The 15,224-nt window shown below is 54.2% G+C and overlaps 1 protein-coding gene across 2 annotated transcripts in view; it reads right to left on the bottom strand.

Annotated features, from left to right (window-relative positions):
- The window catches only part of RBM28 (RNA binding motif protein 28), a 54,542-nt gene that overhangs the window by 10,257 nt on the left and 29,061 nt on the right, over positions 1-15,224 (bottom strand). The gene's annotated exons all lie outside the window — the stretch shown is intronic.

The following is a 15,224-nucleotide window of genomic DNA, read 5'->3' as shown; positions in this document are numbered from 1 at the left end:
CCCCAAACTACAAGCAGCACCCCCCCCCCTTTCCTACTGCCTTCAGCCCTCTAAGAAAAATGATTGCAAAGGGGCCTCTCAGCTGCAAGGCAGGGGGTTGGGCTAGATGACCCGTGGGTCCCTTCCAACTCTACAGTTCTGTGATACTAAGGCAAGTGGCACAAAGGAGGCAGAGAGGAGCTTGACAGCTTCCCCACCAAGCGGGGCATCCCTTCCGTGATTCTGCAGCAGGCGGTTTCCCAGCTGGGGGTTGGGCTGGATGACCTTTAGGGGACCCCTTCTGATTCTGTGATTCACTCTTCAAGCTGTAGTGAGTGGGAAATGGATAGTCCCCATTGCAACCCTGCATGGTCCAGTCCAGGCTTTCCACTCTGCAAAGGTCTCTCCCTCGTCTGGGTGCTCGTGGATTCAAGCACAGCTGGGGGCAGCTCGGGCTTCATCCTGACTCTCTCGAGGAGGCAGGAGGCCTCTGTGCCTCTGCACACCAGGTGCCCTTGTCTGACTCCCTTCCCTTTGAGGCAGAGGGGGATCCCCTCCTCCCTCTCCCGCGTCTGCTCTCAGCACCTGGGGGTTTCGGTGCAAGGGTGGGCGGGAGGAATTCCGCGTCAAGGGAGCAGCTAAGGTGCTGTGCTCAGACTTCTTAGAAAGAGCCTTTTACAACTCTCCCGTTTCCCCTTAGGTGGCATTTCAGTTGCAAGACCAAAACGTTTTTTCCGAGGGTGTGATGGGTCATTCAGGGTGTTGCATTCCTTCCCTGCTCTGTGAGCTGGAGGGCTCTCTTGCTGGGGTGTGTGTGTGTGTGTGTGTGTGTGTGTGTGTGTGTGTGTCTTGTGGGGAGGGCTGCTCTGAAAGACTCAAGTCAGGAAAAGAGCAGAAGATCTTCCCAAGCAGACCTGAAAAAGCCTCCGTACTGTTAAACTCGCCCTTCTTATTTATTTTCGTTTCCCATTACGACGTTTGTTGACAATTTTTGCTTTTCTTTCTGTATCTGGAATAATATTTATATTTTATAAACATGCGCTGCATTTTGAATAGTGACGGGTTTTTGCTTTGCTGGCCCCCAGGATCCTGGGGGGGGGGGGCTGCTTTTCTTTCTGGTGGGTTGTCCTGGGGGGAGCAGGGAAAAGGAGGAGGAGGGGGAGAACATTGACACACCCAGGCTAAATATATGAGGTGGGGGTCCTATTCCCACCCTGCACTCAGCTCTCACCTGTGGCTCCTAGAAGCTGTCAGCATGCGGCAGCGGCCACAATCCCGGGAAACGGCTTCGACTGGCCGGCTAAACCAGGTGAGGATAGCCAAGGGGTCTCAAACCTTTGGTGAGTTAGGGGCTTCCCCTGCATGTGAGGACAGGATCCAGGAGATGTAGCAGAGGAGACCAAGAGCGTGTCCAACGGTCAAGAAGTCGGTTTCTACATGAGATGCAGAGGGAAGCGAGGGCCAGATGGGGCTCATCAACCTGGGGAGGGAGCCCATTTAGGAGAAGTAAAACTCTGGTCCTAAATCTCCGCTGCCTATCTCATCAGAGTAAATCCCAAGTAAAAATCCCAAGATGGGACATCTTCAGCAGAAAAAAGGTTAAGGAGTAAACCAGACACAAATCTGGAGTAGAGCCCCTAAGGTGGTTGGGTGGTGCCTTGTACACCCCCTTCTGGCAACCTCTTCCCGGTACGTTTCTGAGCCAATTCAAAGTGTTGGTGCTGACCTTTAAAGCCCTAAAAGGCCTCGGTCCAGTATATCTCAAGGAGCGTCTCCACCCCCATCATTTAGTTCAGACACTGAGGTCCAGCTCCGAGGGCCTTCTGATGGTTCCCTCCCTGCGAGAAGTGAGGTTACAGGCAACCAGGCACAGGGCCTTCTTGGTGGTGGCGCCCGCCCTGTGGAACACCCTCCCATCAGATGTCAAGGAAATAAACAACTAACTGACTTTTAGAAGACATCTGAAGGCAGCCCTGTTTAGGGAAGATTTTAATGTTTGATGTATTTATCGTGTTTTTAATATTCTATGGGGAGCTGCCCAGAGTGGCTGGGGAAACCCAGCCAGATGGGCAGGGCATAAAGAGGAAATGATGACGATGATGGTGCCAAATGTCCCTCTTGGCTCTGCTTTCCTTTGGACCCCATCTGTGCCCCCTGGGGAGGTGAATTAGTGCTACAAACACAGCAAAAACAGTGCGGTGGGTCTGGAAAGTGCCATGTAATCCACTGACATGATTATGAGAGGTAGACAAACGAAGGAGAGAAAGGGACAAAGGCTTTACAAAGATTCCTTTCTCAGTTTAGCTGGTGAGTCATCCAAAAATCTTCCTCCTTGCTAAGCCAGGGACCTCTGGGGTATTCCTCGACTTTCGCGGCGTCTTCCAAATATGGTTTCACAACTCCGTAATGGTTTTAAAGCTGAATGTTCAGGTCCGATAAAGAAAGTCCTTCATGCAGCACATAGTTAAACTATGGAACTCCCTGCCTCAGGAGGCAGTGATGCCCACCAGTCTTTAAAAGAGGATTAGGCCAATTCCAGGAGGGCTATTGGAGGCAGCCAGCCATAGTGGCAATGCGCTGTCTCTATGGTCAGAGGCAGGCAGGCATCTGAATGCCGGTCGCTGGAAACCGCGGGAGGGGAGAGTTGCTCTTGTGCTGGCATCCTGCTTGCTGGTTTCCCACTGGCATCTGATTGGCCACTGTGGGAACAGGATGCTGGACTAGGTAACCCACTGGCCTGATCCAGAAGGCTCGTCCTACCTTCTTAAGTCCTTATAGCCTCCTTCATGGCTAATAGCCATCGATTGTCCTGTTCTTCATGAATTTGTCCAGTCCTCTTTTAAAGGTAAAGGTAAAGGGACCCCTGACCATTAGGTCCAGTCATGGCCGACTCTGGGGTTGCAGCGCTCATCTCGCTTTATTGGCTGAGGGAGCCGGCGTACAGCTTCTGGGTCATGTGGCCAGCATGACTAAGCCGCTTCTGGCGAACCAGAGCAGCGCACGGAAACGCTGTTTAGCTTCCCGCCAGAGCGGTACCTATTGATCTACTTGCACTTTGACATGCTTTCGAACTGCTAGGTTGGCAGGAGCTGGGACCGAGCAACGGGAGCTCACCCCGTCGCGGGGCTTCGAACCGCCATCCTTCTGATCGGCAAGTCCTAGGCTCTGTGGTTTAACCCACAGGGCTACCCATGTCCCACAGTTCTCTTTTAAAACCGCTCAAAATCATTGGACTCTGTGGAGCTGTGGGGAAAGGAGAGAGGGCCTTTTTGGTGGTGGCCCTCAACCTTTGGGACTCGCTAAGGAGAGCAACAGGCCCGTGCCTTGTTTTGCAACAACAGGCCTCCCCTGGTTCCTTTGTTACGAAACCAACTGCCAGAGTCACGAATGTCTAAGGGGGCGGGTGTGCCTGTTTTTGTTATTCTGCGCAGAGCCTGAGAAGAGGCTGCTGGATCAGGCCCATGACCCATCATCCTGTTCTCAAAGTGTCCGACCAGATGCCTTAATGTTGTGGTGGTGACTCAATGCCCCACTTCCTCAAGATCCTCCCGAATAGCTTTCTCAACCTCGTATGGCTCCCATCTGCCCCACCCTGGATGCCAGGAGATCCGGCGAAGGCTGCTCCAGAACTATGCCCTATCTAGGGCATTCTGTCAGAGCAACATGGGGGTGCCAGGAGGCGGGTGCCCCAATCACCTCCGTGGGAGCTTTGTCTCCAGCTACTTATTTGTAAAAGCATTTATACAACACGTATCAGAAGCCAGCAGGGGGTTGTTCTTTATACTGCCTGGCTAAGTGGGAAGACTCGGGAGGGATAAAAGAAAGAACTTGCTGGCTTTCAAAGAGCACTGGGTAGATTCATGCAGAAAAGGGCTATTGGCAGCTTCCTGCCATGGTGGCTCTGCTCTGCCTTCGCTGTGGGGGCAGCAATGCTTCTGAGAGCCAGTGTCTGGGAGCCACAGGAGGGGAGCATTGCTCTTGCGCTCGGATCCTGCTCGCTGGTTTCCCATAATGGGAGAAAAGTCCCATTGGTGAGGAGATGGTGGACTGGATGGGCCTTTGGCTGGATCCAGCAGCCTCTTATTCTGATGTTCTTATAAGACATAGGAAAAGGAAATGGGACCCCTGACAGTTTGGTCCAGTTGCAGACGACTCTGGGGTTGCGGCGCTCATCTCGCTTTACTGGCCGAGGGAGCCGGCGTACAACGTCCAGGTCATGTGGCCAGCATGACTAAGCCGCTTCTGGCGAACCAGAGCAGCGCACGGAAACGCCGTTCACCTTCCTGCCGGAGCGGTACCTATTTATCTACTTGCACTTTGAAGTGCTTTCGAACTGCCAGGTTGGCAGGAGCAGAGACCGAGCAACGGGAGCTCACCCCATCGCGGGATTCGAACTGCCAACCTTCCGATCGGCAAGCCCTAGGCTCTGTGGTTTAGACCACCATTAACAATCAATGCAGGTGACTTGCTGATGAAACCAACCAGCCAGTGAAATTTAATAGCTGCTGTGATGTTCTGGAGACATAAAGAAGCAGAACCCGTACGACTATTGGGCAGAGGGAGGCAACTGCTCCAGGTGGCACAGCTGAGGGGCGGCAGAAGTACCACTTCCTTGACTGTTCCCCTCTCCTGGAGAGCAGGAACAGGAACGTCCTGCAGCCCCTAAACTAGCCAGACGCCAACAGATGTGCTGGGTGACGCTGCTATCCTGAGTCATCTCTCAGTCCAGTCACTTTCAGAACATGGAAGGGACACACACAGCATCTTGTTGGTTGCCTCCGGCAGCAAAATGTCTTGGGCCGGCTCTGGAAAGATACCTGAAGAAGAAGTGTGCATGCTCAGGTATCTGAAAAAGTCTGCATGCACACGGAAGCTCATACTAAAAACAAACTTAAATGGTCTCTAAGGTGCTACTGGAAGGATTTTTTTTATTTTGTTTCGACTAAAACAAATTAAAGTAAAATTAATAAACTAAATTAAAATAAAATAAAAGCAGCTAGTCCACTGAGATACTGTACAAAGACAGGAGACCACCGCAGGTTTTCCTTCCTAGCCTAGCGCAGGGTCTCCTGGAGATATTTCCTGGGTCTCGTCGCACCTTCAAAGGGGCGCATTCAAATGCAACGATCGGACTAAAAGCCATAGATAGATAGATAGATAGATAGATAGATAGATAGATAGATAGATAGATGATAGATGATTTCCCGGTGGAAATGCGGCTTGCTGAGGTTCTCCGTACCTGCCCCGGCCGCGTGCGCCCCCGCCTGTCCCGCCCCCTCCTGCGAGGGATCCTGCCTTGGCACAGGATCACGCGCTCCCTTCAATTAGGCAGGCGACTCCTCCTTAGCACGGAAGCCCCCAGGTAGCTGCTGCGAGCGAGCGTCTCCTTGCTTGCCCCGGCTCTGGGGACCCGGGCCCGGCCTTGGCAGCCGGCCAGAAATGTGGGGCTGGGGGGGGGGGCGCCCCCGACCTCCCCTCCCGGGGGCCCGGCAGCCCGCGCAGCGTCGCTGCTGACTTTGCAAAGGGGGTGGGGGGTGGGCTTCGCTGGAAAGGCGCCGCCGGCCCCCAAACAGGAGCGGGAGGGTGGAGTCTGTTGCAAAGAGGGCCCGGGGCTTGGCTGCCCTCCAAGGAAGAAGCCGCCCCCAGCCGCGTCCTCCCGTAACCTCCTCCTCCCCCCCACGGCATCCAGGAGGCCTCTCGCGTGTGTCACGGCAAGAGGCCACGTCGGGACGCTCCCGCAGCTGGGACTGGGGCGGGGAGGAAGAGGGGCTGCTGCTGTCACCGCCCTCTCCAACCCCAAATCAGCTCCCTCCCCGCAGAGCGCAGGATTCCTCGGGGGTCAGGAGGCAGGCTTGCAGGATGTGGCCCATCTGGTGCGCATCCTGATCTGGAGCAGGACCCCCTCTTCCCCTCTTGTGGTCTCCCCAAGAAGATGATTCTAAGCTGGAAACTGCCCTGCGGTCTTCGGGTGATAAATAAAGTAATAATTACGAAGAGCCTGCAGGGTCAGACCAAGAGCCCATCCAGTCCATCGTTCTGCTTCTGGGTTTCCCAAATGAGGCAACTTGTTGGCCCCAGTGAGAACTCAGGATGCTGGTCTAGAGGGGCCGGGGACCTTATGGGGGAACAGTTGAGGGAGCTGGGTTTAGCCTGTAGAAGAGAAGATTGAGAGGTGCTCCTTCTGAGATAGTCTGTCCACCTTTGGTCCCTGCCCTGCACTCAGTTCTCACCCGTCCACATGCAACAGCAGCCACAGACCAGGAACAGCTTCAACCGGCCAGCTAAACCAGGTGGAGATAGCTGATGGGTCTCAATTCCTTGGTGGGTCGGGGAATTCTGCTGCAGGTGAAGGCAGGCCTGGTGGGTGGAGAGGAGGAGACCAAGTGGATGAGACTGTCAAGAAGGCAGATTCTGCAGGTGCTGTAGAGGGACGTGAAGGGCAGGTGGAGCCCATCAACCAGGGAAGGGAGCCCCTCCAGGAGAAGCAGAACTCTGGTCCTAAAACTCCACTGTCTTGCGGGACATCTTGGGAGAAGAGAAGGAGTAAATGCCACACAAATCTGGAGTCCCTCAGGTGCTTGGTCACACCTCATATGGCTCCTTCCCCCAAAAGCCTCTCCTAGCCCTGTGGCCACTGAAAAATCCAGGAAACTTTTAAATCACGTGGTGGCGCGCAAATGGCGCTATATGTATGGCCATGTGATTCTGCATGCTGACACCCGGTTCAGCGAGTTGTCTTTGTTTCGTGATGACAGTGTTCACCTTTCAGATCTCGGCAATGATATTTGGCTGGCCGACATCATCAGAAGCCTAAGGGATTGGTTGCAGCTGTGAGGGTATTGGTAGCGAGCCAAAGCTCGGGTGGCGGTTAGGCATTGGAATATGGTTGTGTGTTGGAGGGCAGGGTGTGGCCATCGCCTACCCCTCCACTTTATGGGTATTCCGGTAAAGGAATCCGGCGGTCGTGGATCCTGTCCGAGGCCCTTGCTGGTGGCTAGGGCCATGGCACGACCCCCCCTGACATCAGGGGGAGCTTCCAGTTGTATTTGCATCAACAGGCTCCTCCCACTGGTGGTTAACCCTTGTTAGACTCCCTGAGGGGGTGGAGTCACGCTCTGTTGTTTTATCCAATGCCTAAGCCAATACAGTGGTACCTCAGGTTACATACGCTTCAGGTTACAGACTCCGCTAACCCAGAAATAGTGCTTCAGGTTAAGAACTTTGCTTCAGGATGAGAACAGAAATCGCACGGCGGCAGCAGGAGGCCCCATTGGCTAAAGTGGTGCTTCAGGTTAAGAACAGTTTCAGGTTAAGAACAGACCTCCAGAACGAATTAAGTACTTAGCCTGAGGTACCACTGTACCTCTCACATGCTGTAATCAATAAAGTTGTGGCCTTTTTTAGCCCATTCACCTAATATACTGTGTCCACGTGTCTTTCTTATTCCGAAGCGGGTGGCGGGTCCTTGAATCACAACCAGCCAAGTTGGTGCCAAATGTCTTGCTCTGCTTCCGTCAGTGAGGCCGGGAGAGGGGTCTTGTCTTCTGGGCAGCTGAGGACCTCCAGGCTTTCGCCCTGGGGAGGCCACTTCAGTGCTGTTAATGCAGTGGTTTGACTTCACCCCTGGAGGCAAATTCCATTGTCTCTCAGAGGCAGATGGATGCCAACAGTACGTCCCATGGAAGATGGAACGAGCTTGTTTTCTCCGGCTCAGGAGAGCAGCACCTGAACCAGTGGATTCATTTTCCAAGAAAGGAGATTCAGAGGAAGCCTTAGGAAGAGCTTTCTGAGCGTGAGAGCTCCGTGACTGTGGAACGGACTCCCTCGGAAGGTGGTCAAAGGTGTCATGGATTTTGAAACAAAATAAAAACATTCCTTCCAGTAGCACCTTAGAGACCAACGAAGTTTGTTATTGGTATGAGCTTTCGTGTGCATGCACACTTCTACAGATGCATGCTGAAGAATGGATTTTGAAGACACTCAAATTCAGGACAAAAGGGAGAAACGTGCTAAGAGGAAGGCTTGACAAACCCTCATCATTAAAGCCCTATATGGCTTAGGAGCCTCGTACCTACGGGACCACCTCTCTGGTATGTCCCACAGAGGAACTTACAGTCTTCAAACAAAAACATCTTGAAGGTCCCGGGCCACAGGGAGGTTGGGCTGGCCTCAACCAGAGCCAGGGCTTTTTTGGCTGTGGCCCCAATCTGGTGGAAGGCTCTGTCACAAGAGACTAGGGCCCTGCGGGACTTCACATCTTTCTGCAGGGCCTGCAAGACGGAGCTGTTCTGCCTGGCCTTTGGCCAAGGCACAGTCTGACCCCCCTCTCCCCTTCTGTAATCCTCATAGAACTCTAACCTGATGGTTGCCATTAATTTGATTCTGAATTGATTTTAGAATGAATTGATTTTAGAATGTATTTCTATTAATTGATTGTGATTTTATGTAAACTGTGTTACTTTTATTGTTGTTAGCCGCTCTGATCCCAGCTTCGGCTGGGGAGGGTGGGATATAAATAAAATTTTATTATTTTTCTTATTATTTATCTTGATCAACTCCCACTTGGAAACCAAATGTCCCCACTGTGGAAGGACGTGGGGATCCAGACTTGGCCTCCACAATCACCTACTCACGGTTAAGACCGTGTTTATGGAAGACAATCTTACTCGGCTCCGAGGGATCGCCAAAGAAGAAGACATTGAGATTCCTGCAATTGCAGGAGGTTGAACTAAAGGATCCCCTTCCAATTCTACCATTCATTGAAACTTTGCTGCAGATGCAGCTTCCGCGAGGAGCACCACGTGCTGGGAAGCCCAGGCCTGCAGGGTGGAGATGGCATCAGCCAGGCGTTAAGTTGCAGCTGGCGTCTCCACGGCAACCCCAGGTCAATGGAGGATACTCAGAGTGTGAACACCGGCCAAGCCCTTGGCTCCTCCGAGGAGAGAAAGAGAGAGTAGCTGGCAGGCGGCCAAACCAGGGCTGGGGGGAGAAGAAAGGGGAGACACACGGGAGGAGAGGCTGCCAGCGGCACACAGAGCGAGGAACAGGAGGAGGAGGAGGAAGATGAAGAGGCAGGCCGGGGGCTGCTCCTTCTTGGCTGCCTCCCCAGAAGCATCACCTGACCTGAGAGGGGAGCCAAGAAATGGTGGCACTTGGGATGACGTGGCCGGGGAGAGCTCAGTCACCGACCCCACATGACCTGCTGAGGAATGAGAGAAGCTGCCTCATCATCTCTCGCCCTCGGCCAGGCTCTCTGCTTCCCTCCAACCCCCCCTGGCCTTCGGCTGCCTGCCCACAGCCCCACCCGGCAAGGGTGTCGTCACCATGCGCCGCTCGGCCTGCCTGAGCTGCCTCCTCCATGGGAACCGATGGCTCCGAGGAATGTCAGAAGAGCCGGCTGGATCAGGCCCAAGGCCCAGCCAGGCCAGCATCCTGTTCTTCTCACAGTGGCCAGCCAGATTCCTCAATGGGAAACCTGCAAGCAGGATCCAAGCACAAGAGCAACTCTCCCCTCCTGGGGTTCCCAGAAACTTGGGATTCAGAAGCACGGCTGCCTCCGGCTGTGGAGGAAAAGCAGAGCCACCCATGAATTTGTCTAACTCTCTTTTAAAGCCATTTGGGTTGGTGGCCGTGGCTGGAGTAAATGGGCCACTGGCCTCATCCAGCAGATCGTCTTATAAGCAACTTCTTAACAGTATCAGTGTGGCAGCCAACTGAAGCCCCATGGGCTGCTTGCTGAGCTAAACGCAGGACTCCGCCCCCCCCCCAAAGGCATACACTTTCTCTTGCTGCGTTTCCAGGCAGACTTGTGCTGTTGGCCGGCTGCCTGGGGGGAGAAATCCGCCGATACATTTCCAGCATTCATCCCCTGCTGCAGCTGAATGATCTGAGAGCGCCTCGGGGCAGGGACCCTGGCCTCCGTTCCCGCTGCTGCCTGCCCAGCACGGGTGTAGCATGGGTTGCCGGTGCCCAGGGCAAGGCAAGTGTTGTGTTCTGTCCCTTTGCCGGCCAGCGTCTCATCAAGGGAATCTCTCCTTGCAAACTAGCTCCAACCTAGGAGCAGAGATAAGGCAGAGAAAGTGCCACTATGTCACCTCACCAGGGCCATCTTACCCATAGGCGCTAGGGGTGCGGGGCACCCAGGTGCCGGGCTCTCAGGGGCGCCAAGAGTCTGGGGCCTGAGAGTTGAGTCCGGGGAAGAGCCCATCCATCAGTCGGAGCGCCACGGCAGGCTCTTCTGCTACAGGTGACTCCGCGCCACAACTTCAGGGGTGACCGAGCCAGCGAGACGCCGAGGCAGCTGGCTGGCTCCGCCCTCCTGTGCGCCTGGGACTGGGCAACCTAGTGGGTGTGCAGCGCCAGGCGGATTTTTGCACCCCGGCGCCACATATGCTTAAGACGCCCCTGCACCTCACCCTCCTGTCTTTGCAGTGAGGCGCTCCGGGCAATGCACATGGCTCTGGCAGTGCTTTCCCACCTTCCTCTTCCTCCCTTCCTCCTCGGGGGGGGGGCAGTGGTGCTCTCCCCTTATGGGCAGAGCATGCAGGGGCATCCCTTGGCCAGCTGCAAGGAGGCGGCGCTGCAACCGCCCAGCCCCAAAGGCCCAGCCTGGGTATGGCTTGCTTCCCTGCAGTTCTGGCCTCGACTTGGTTTCACCCCCTTATCAATTTGCATTTGGGATTACAGCCCCATGGTACTGCTGCCCAGCCAGAGGTGCAGCTAGGTCTGGGCTTTGAGGTCAAGGCCCACGGCTTGCAGGGTCCCTGGACACTCCTTCGGAGAGCGGGAGGCGGCGTGGGCAAAGGCAAGCGGGGCCAAGTCACCCCCTGGCCTGCTGACCTCCGTAGCGGATGCCTCTGGCCACCACCGCACATTCCCTTGCTTCTTATTTTAAACAAGAGGTTTCAAGGCCGGAGGGTGACGTTTCGGCACGCTCATGGTTGCAGAAGCCCCTCGCTTGGAGAAGAGCCTTATCTTCATTTTGCTTCCTTGAAACATTCCGAGGCCGCCTTTGCTGAGGAGATGCCCTTCGAAGGAAGCTCGCAAGCAAAACAAAAGATGATAAAAATAGAGCAAAATCTAAATCGGGGCAGGCCAGCTGTTCTAATAGGAGGAAGGTTGAAACTGCGTTGAATTGGGGAAGGGGGGGAGAGAGAAGGGGCATGCGAATGCATTTGTGCCCCACAACGGAAGGAATGTTCACGGCTGCCTAGAGCCTCCCCCCACAACCCGTCCCAGCAAGGCCACCAGGCCCTGGGGTCTAGGACAACCTGCCGGCCCCCGTCACCCTCATCCTATTTCACCATGACGCAGAGCTTGGCTCTCGCCTGAGCCAAGGAGAAAACGGCTCCCTTCCAGCCTCGGGGTGAGGAAACAGATCCTGGGCTCCTGGCCCAGACTGCGTTGCCCGGGCCAGCCCCATGCGAGCGTTTGGGGGGGCCTCCGGGAGCTTCCCTGGCAGACAGGAGACGGAGATTTTAATGAGGCAAAGCGAGAGGCATGAAATGGCGAAGGTGCTTGACGTCAGCCGTGACGTGAGGAGGAGATAGACCAGCAAGTCAGCATTCGGGGACTGCGCTCCAGTTTAACCGCAGTAGGTTTGTGTGTCAGGATGAGAACCGTTTCCCTGGAATTTGGGGAGTTAATTTGAAGTTGACGTGATCAGTCAGAGGAGTTTGGGTTTGGCATGGCAGAGAGGTCTCTGTCTTCAGGCAAGGAGCAAAGGCCTCCAGGAAGGGCAAGAGCTACTGGGCATCTAAGGCATGCAGAAAAGGAAATGAATAAATCCCATGAGATGAGCCTGCAAGACAGGGCCAATGGCCCACGGAGGTCAGTATCCCTTTCTCACTGTGGCTGAACAGTTTATTTATTGAACTTGTGTACCCCCCTTCACCTGCAAATCTCAGGGGGCTACGTGGCATAAAAATGCAAGATAACACAAAATACATAATAAAAACAAGAACGAAACAAGCCACTATCGCTCCTCCTCCGCCGCCACCTCCTCTGCACATTCACCTCTGCAAAAAGCAGCAAGCAGGATTCGAACACAAGAGCAACGCTCCCCTCCTGCGGTTTCCAGCAACTGGGATTCGGAAGCACAGCTGCCTCCAGCTGCAGAGACAGAGCAGAGGTGGGCAGGAGACATCCATCGCCCCCCAGGCAGCCCTCCAAGAGTCACTTCCTGGTCTGCATGGATAAGCCGTTTTTAACAGAGCCCAGCACCGGCCGGAAGAGCGCAGCTGTATGGAGGCAGCACCGGATGTTGAAATTTTGTGCCCCAAACAATTTTGCGCCCCTGGGGGCCCCCTCATGCTATGCCACTGTTCTGGTTCTCAGGTCTTCCTTGTGGGTTTCCCATTGGGGCATCTAGTCAGCCACTGTGAGAGCAGAATACTACTACCACTACTAAAGGGCCCCTTGACCATTAGGTCCAGTCGTGGCCGACTCTGGGGTTGCGGCGCTCATCTCGCTTTATTGGCTGAGGGAGCCGGCGTGCAGCTTCCGGGTCATGTGGCCAGGATGACTAAGCCGCTTCTGGCGAACCAGAGCAGTGCACATAAACGTCGTTTACCTTCCCGCCGGAGCGGTACCTATTTATCTACTTGCACTTTGACATGCTTTCGAACTGCTAGGTGGGCAGGAGCAGGGACCGAGCAACGGGAGCTCACCCCGTCGCGGGGATTCGAACTGCCAACCTTCTGATTGGCAAGCCCTAGGCTCTGTGGTTTAGACTACAGTGCCATCTGCATCCCACTACTACTACTTTATTATTTATACCCCGCCCATCCGGCTGGGTTTCACCAGCCACTCTGGGTGGCTCCCAACAGAATTAAAAGCACGATAAAACATCAAACATTAAAAAATTCCCTAAACAAGGCTGCCTTCAGATGTCTTCTAAAACCCAGATAGTGGTTTATTTCCTTGACATCTGGTGGGAAGGTGTTCCATAGGGTGGGCGCCACCACTGAGAAGGCCCTCTGCCTGCTTCCCTGTAACTTCACTTTTCGCAGGGAGGGAACTGCCAGAAGGGCCTCGGAGCTGGACATCAGTGTCCGGGCAGAACGATGGGGGTGGAGACACTCCTTCAGGGATACTGGGCTGAGACTAGGTGGGCCATTGGCCTGATCCGGCCCACTCACCTTGGGTTCCAATGTACTTATTTGCATCTTCAGCGCCCCTCTTTCTGCCCCCTTGGCTGTTAGCAACCCGCTATGTAATCCTACTTCCCCCGGGGGGGGGGCTGTACCACCCACAATGGGAGCCAGGGCATCAGATCTCTCATGTAAGGCCTGCAAAGTGGAATAAAGGGATGCTTTATGTGTGTATCTGAAGAAGTGTGCGTGCACACAAAAGCTCATACCAAGAAGAAACTTAGTTGGTCTCTAAGGTGCTACTGGAAGGAATTTTTTTATTTTGTTTCAACTATGGCAGACCAACACAGCTACCTTCCTGTAACTAAAGCAATACTTGTTCCTCCTGCATTGCAGGGGGCTGGTCTAGATGGCCCCTTCCCACTCTATAATTCTGCAATAGATGCTCAAGAACCACAATGCCTCGAAACGCCAGCACCCCTGACTTCTGAAGCAGGAACAAGAGCAGGATCAGAACCCATGAGTCAGGGCTCTCTCCCAAGTCCCCATCTCCCCCTGCATTTCTCTTGCATCAGCTTGCAGTTATAACGCCACGTGTCTCTGCTCTCAATTACCCAGCGAGGGAGAGCGGCTGGCCTTGCCCCTTCCCAGAAATCTGCCTGAGGTGCCAGTTCCCTTGGGGTGCTCTGGTGCGTAAGAGGCATCCGACTCACTGGGCTGGCTAAGCCTGTGCCACTGGCAGCCGCAGGGGTGACAAGGACGGCCGTCACCTCCCTGGGACACCCTGCTCTCCCACACCTGGCACTGCCAAGAGGGGATGGTGCCAGAGCCCGCGCCAGGGATCTCTCTCCCCGCCTTCGTGGCAGGTGAAAAGCCAGGAACGCACCAGGCCATCGGCCAAGGAGGCACAGCGGCTGGGGGAGAGGCCCAGCCAGAAGGCAGCTTGGCTGGCAAAGGGCTTCTGGCAGCAGAGGACCAGCTGTCGCAAAGCCGCTGGGCTGCCTTGTTATGATTTCTTATTTATGAAAGTCTTTCTGTACCGCTAAATCACAGAACACACTGAAACAGGCTGACTACATTTACAAAGATTTTAAATGAAAGTGTTTTTGAAAGCCATTCAAAAGCAGAAAAGCAGGCATCCATAAACAAAGATGCGAGATGTACTCGATTGCCTGCGTGGGTCCTGGAGGAATGGGCAAAGCTCCCAGCATTTGGCATGGATGGTGCTGTGGGTTAAACCACAGAGCCTAGGGCTTGCTGATCAGAAGGTCAGTGGTTCGAATCCCCGCAATGGGGTGAGCTCCCGTTGCTCAGTCCCTGCTCCTGCCAACCCAGCAGTTCGAAAGCACGTCAAAGTGCAAGTAGATCAATAGGTACCACTCCGGCGGGAAGGTAAACGGCATTTCCGTGCGCTACTCTGGTTCGCCAGAAGGGGCTTAGTCATGCTGGCCACATGACCTGGAAGCTGTACGCCGGCTCCCTCGGCCAATAAAGCGAGATGAGCGCCACAACCCCAGAGTCACCCACCACTGGACCTAACGGTCAGGGGTCCCTTTATCTTTACCTTTTACTTGGCACGGAAGGAGCCTGTTGTCAAACGAGCCTCGCCAACTTGGGGAACATTCCCTCTGAAAGCCGAAGGCGGGAAAGAGACTTTGCCTTTTGTGTTAAGCGCAGGGCTAGCAGGCAAGTGGTTCACACATACAGGGCGGGGGGGGGGGGGAGAGAATATCTGAATCTGTTCCACTAAGGATCACTGGACAGATTCCCTTTCACGTCTGTGGTTCATAACGGCCCAGAAGTCACAGCTTTACATGATTAAGGACTTGCATCTATAGAATTCATAAGAGTTGCAGAGTTGGAAGGGAACCCCAAAGGTCTTCTAGTCTAACCCCCTGCAGTGCAGGGATCTTTTGCCCAACATGGGGCTCAAACCCACGACCTTGAGGTTAAGAGTCTCCTTCTCTACCCGCTGAGACATCCCAGGAAAGATTAACGTATTAATTCAAGTTCAAGTTTCAAGTTCAAAAGTTTATTGCTCCAGCCAAAGGCCATGACAAACCTGTATTAGGCGATAGTATTAATAAAATAATAGAGAACATCTATCAGTAATATAAAAACCCCTAACATTTAAAAGACTTTTCCAGGTTCCTG

The sequence above is a fragment of the Podarcis tiliguerta genome (genome assembly GCF_965153285.1).
Source record: "Podarcis tiliguerta genome assembly, chromosome: 10".
NCBI lineage: Eukaryota > Metazoa > Chordata > Lepidosauria > Squamata > Lacertidae > Podarcis > Podarcis tiliguerta.
Note: the sequence above shows the minus strand (reverse complement) of the source record. Positions and strands in the feature narration are given on the sequence as shown.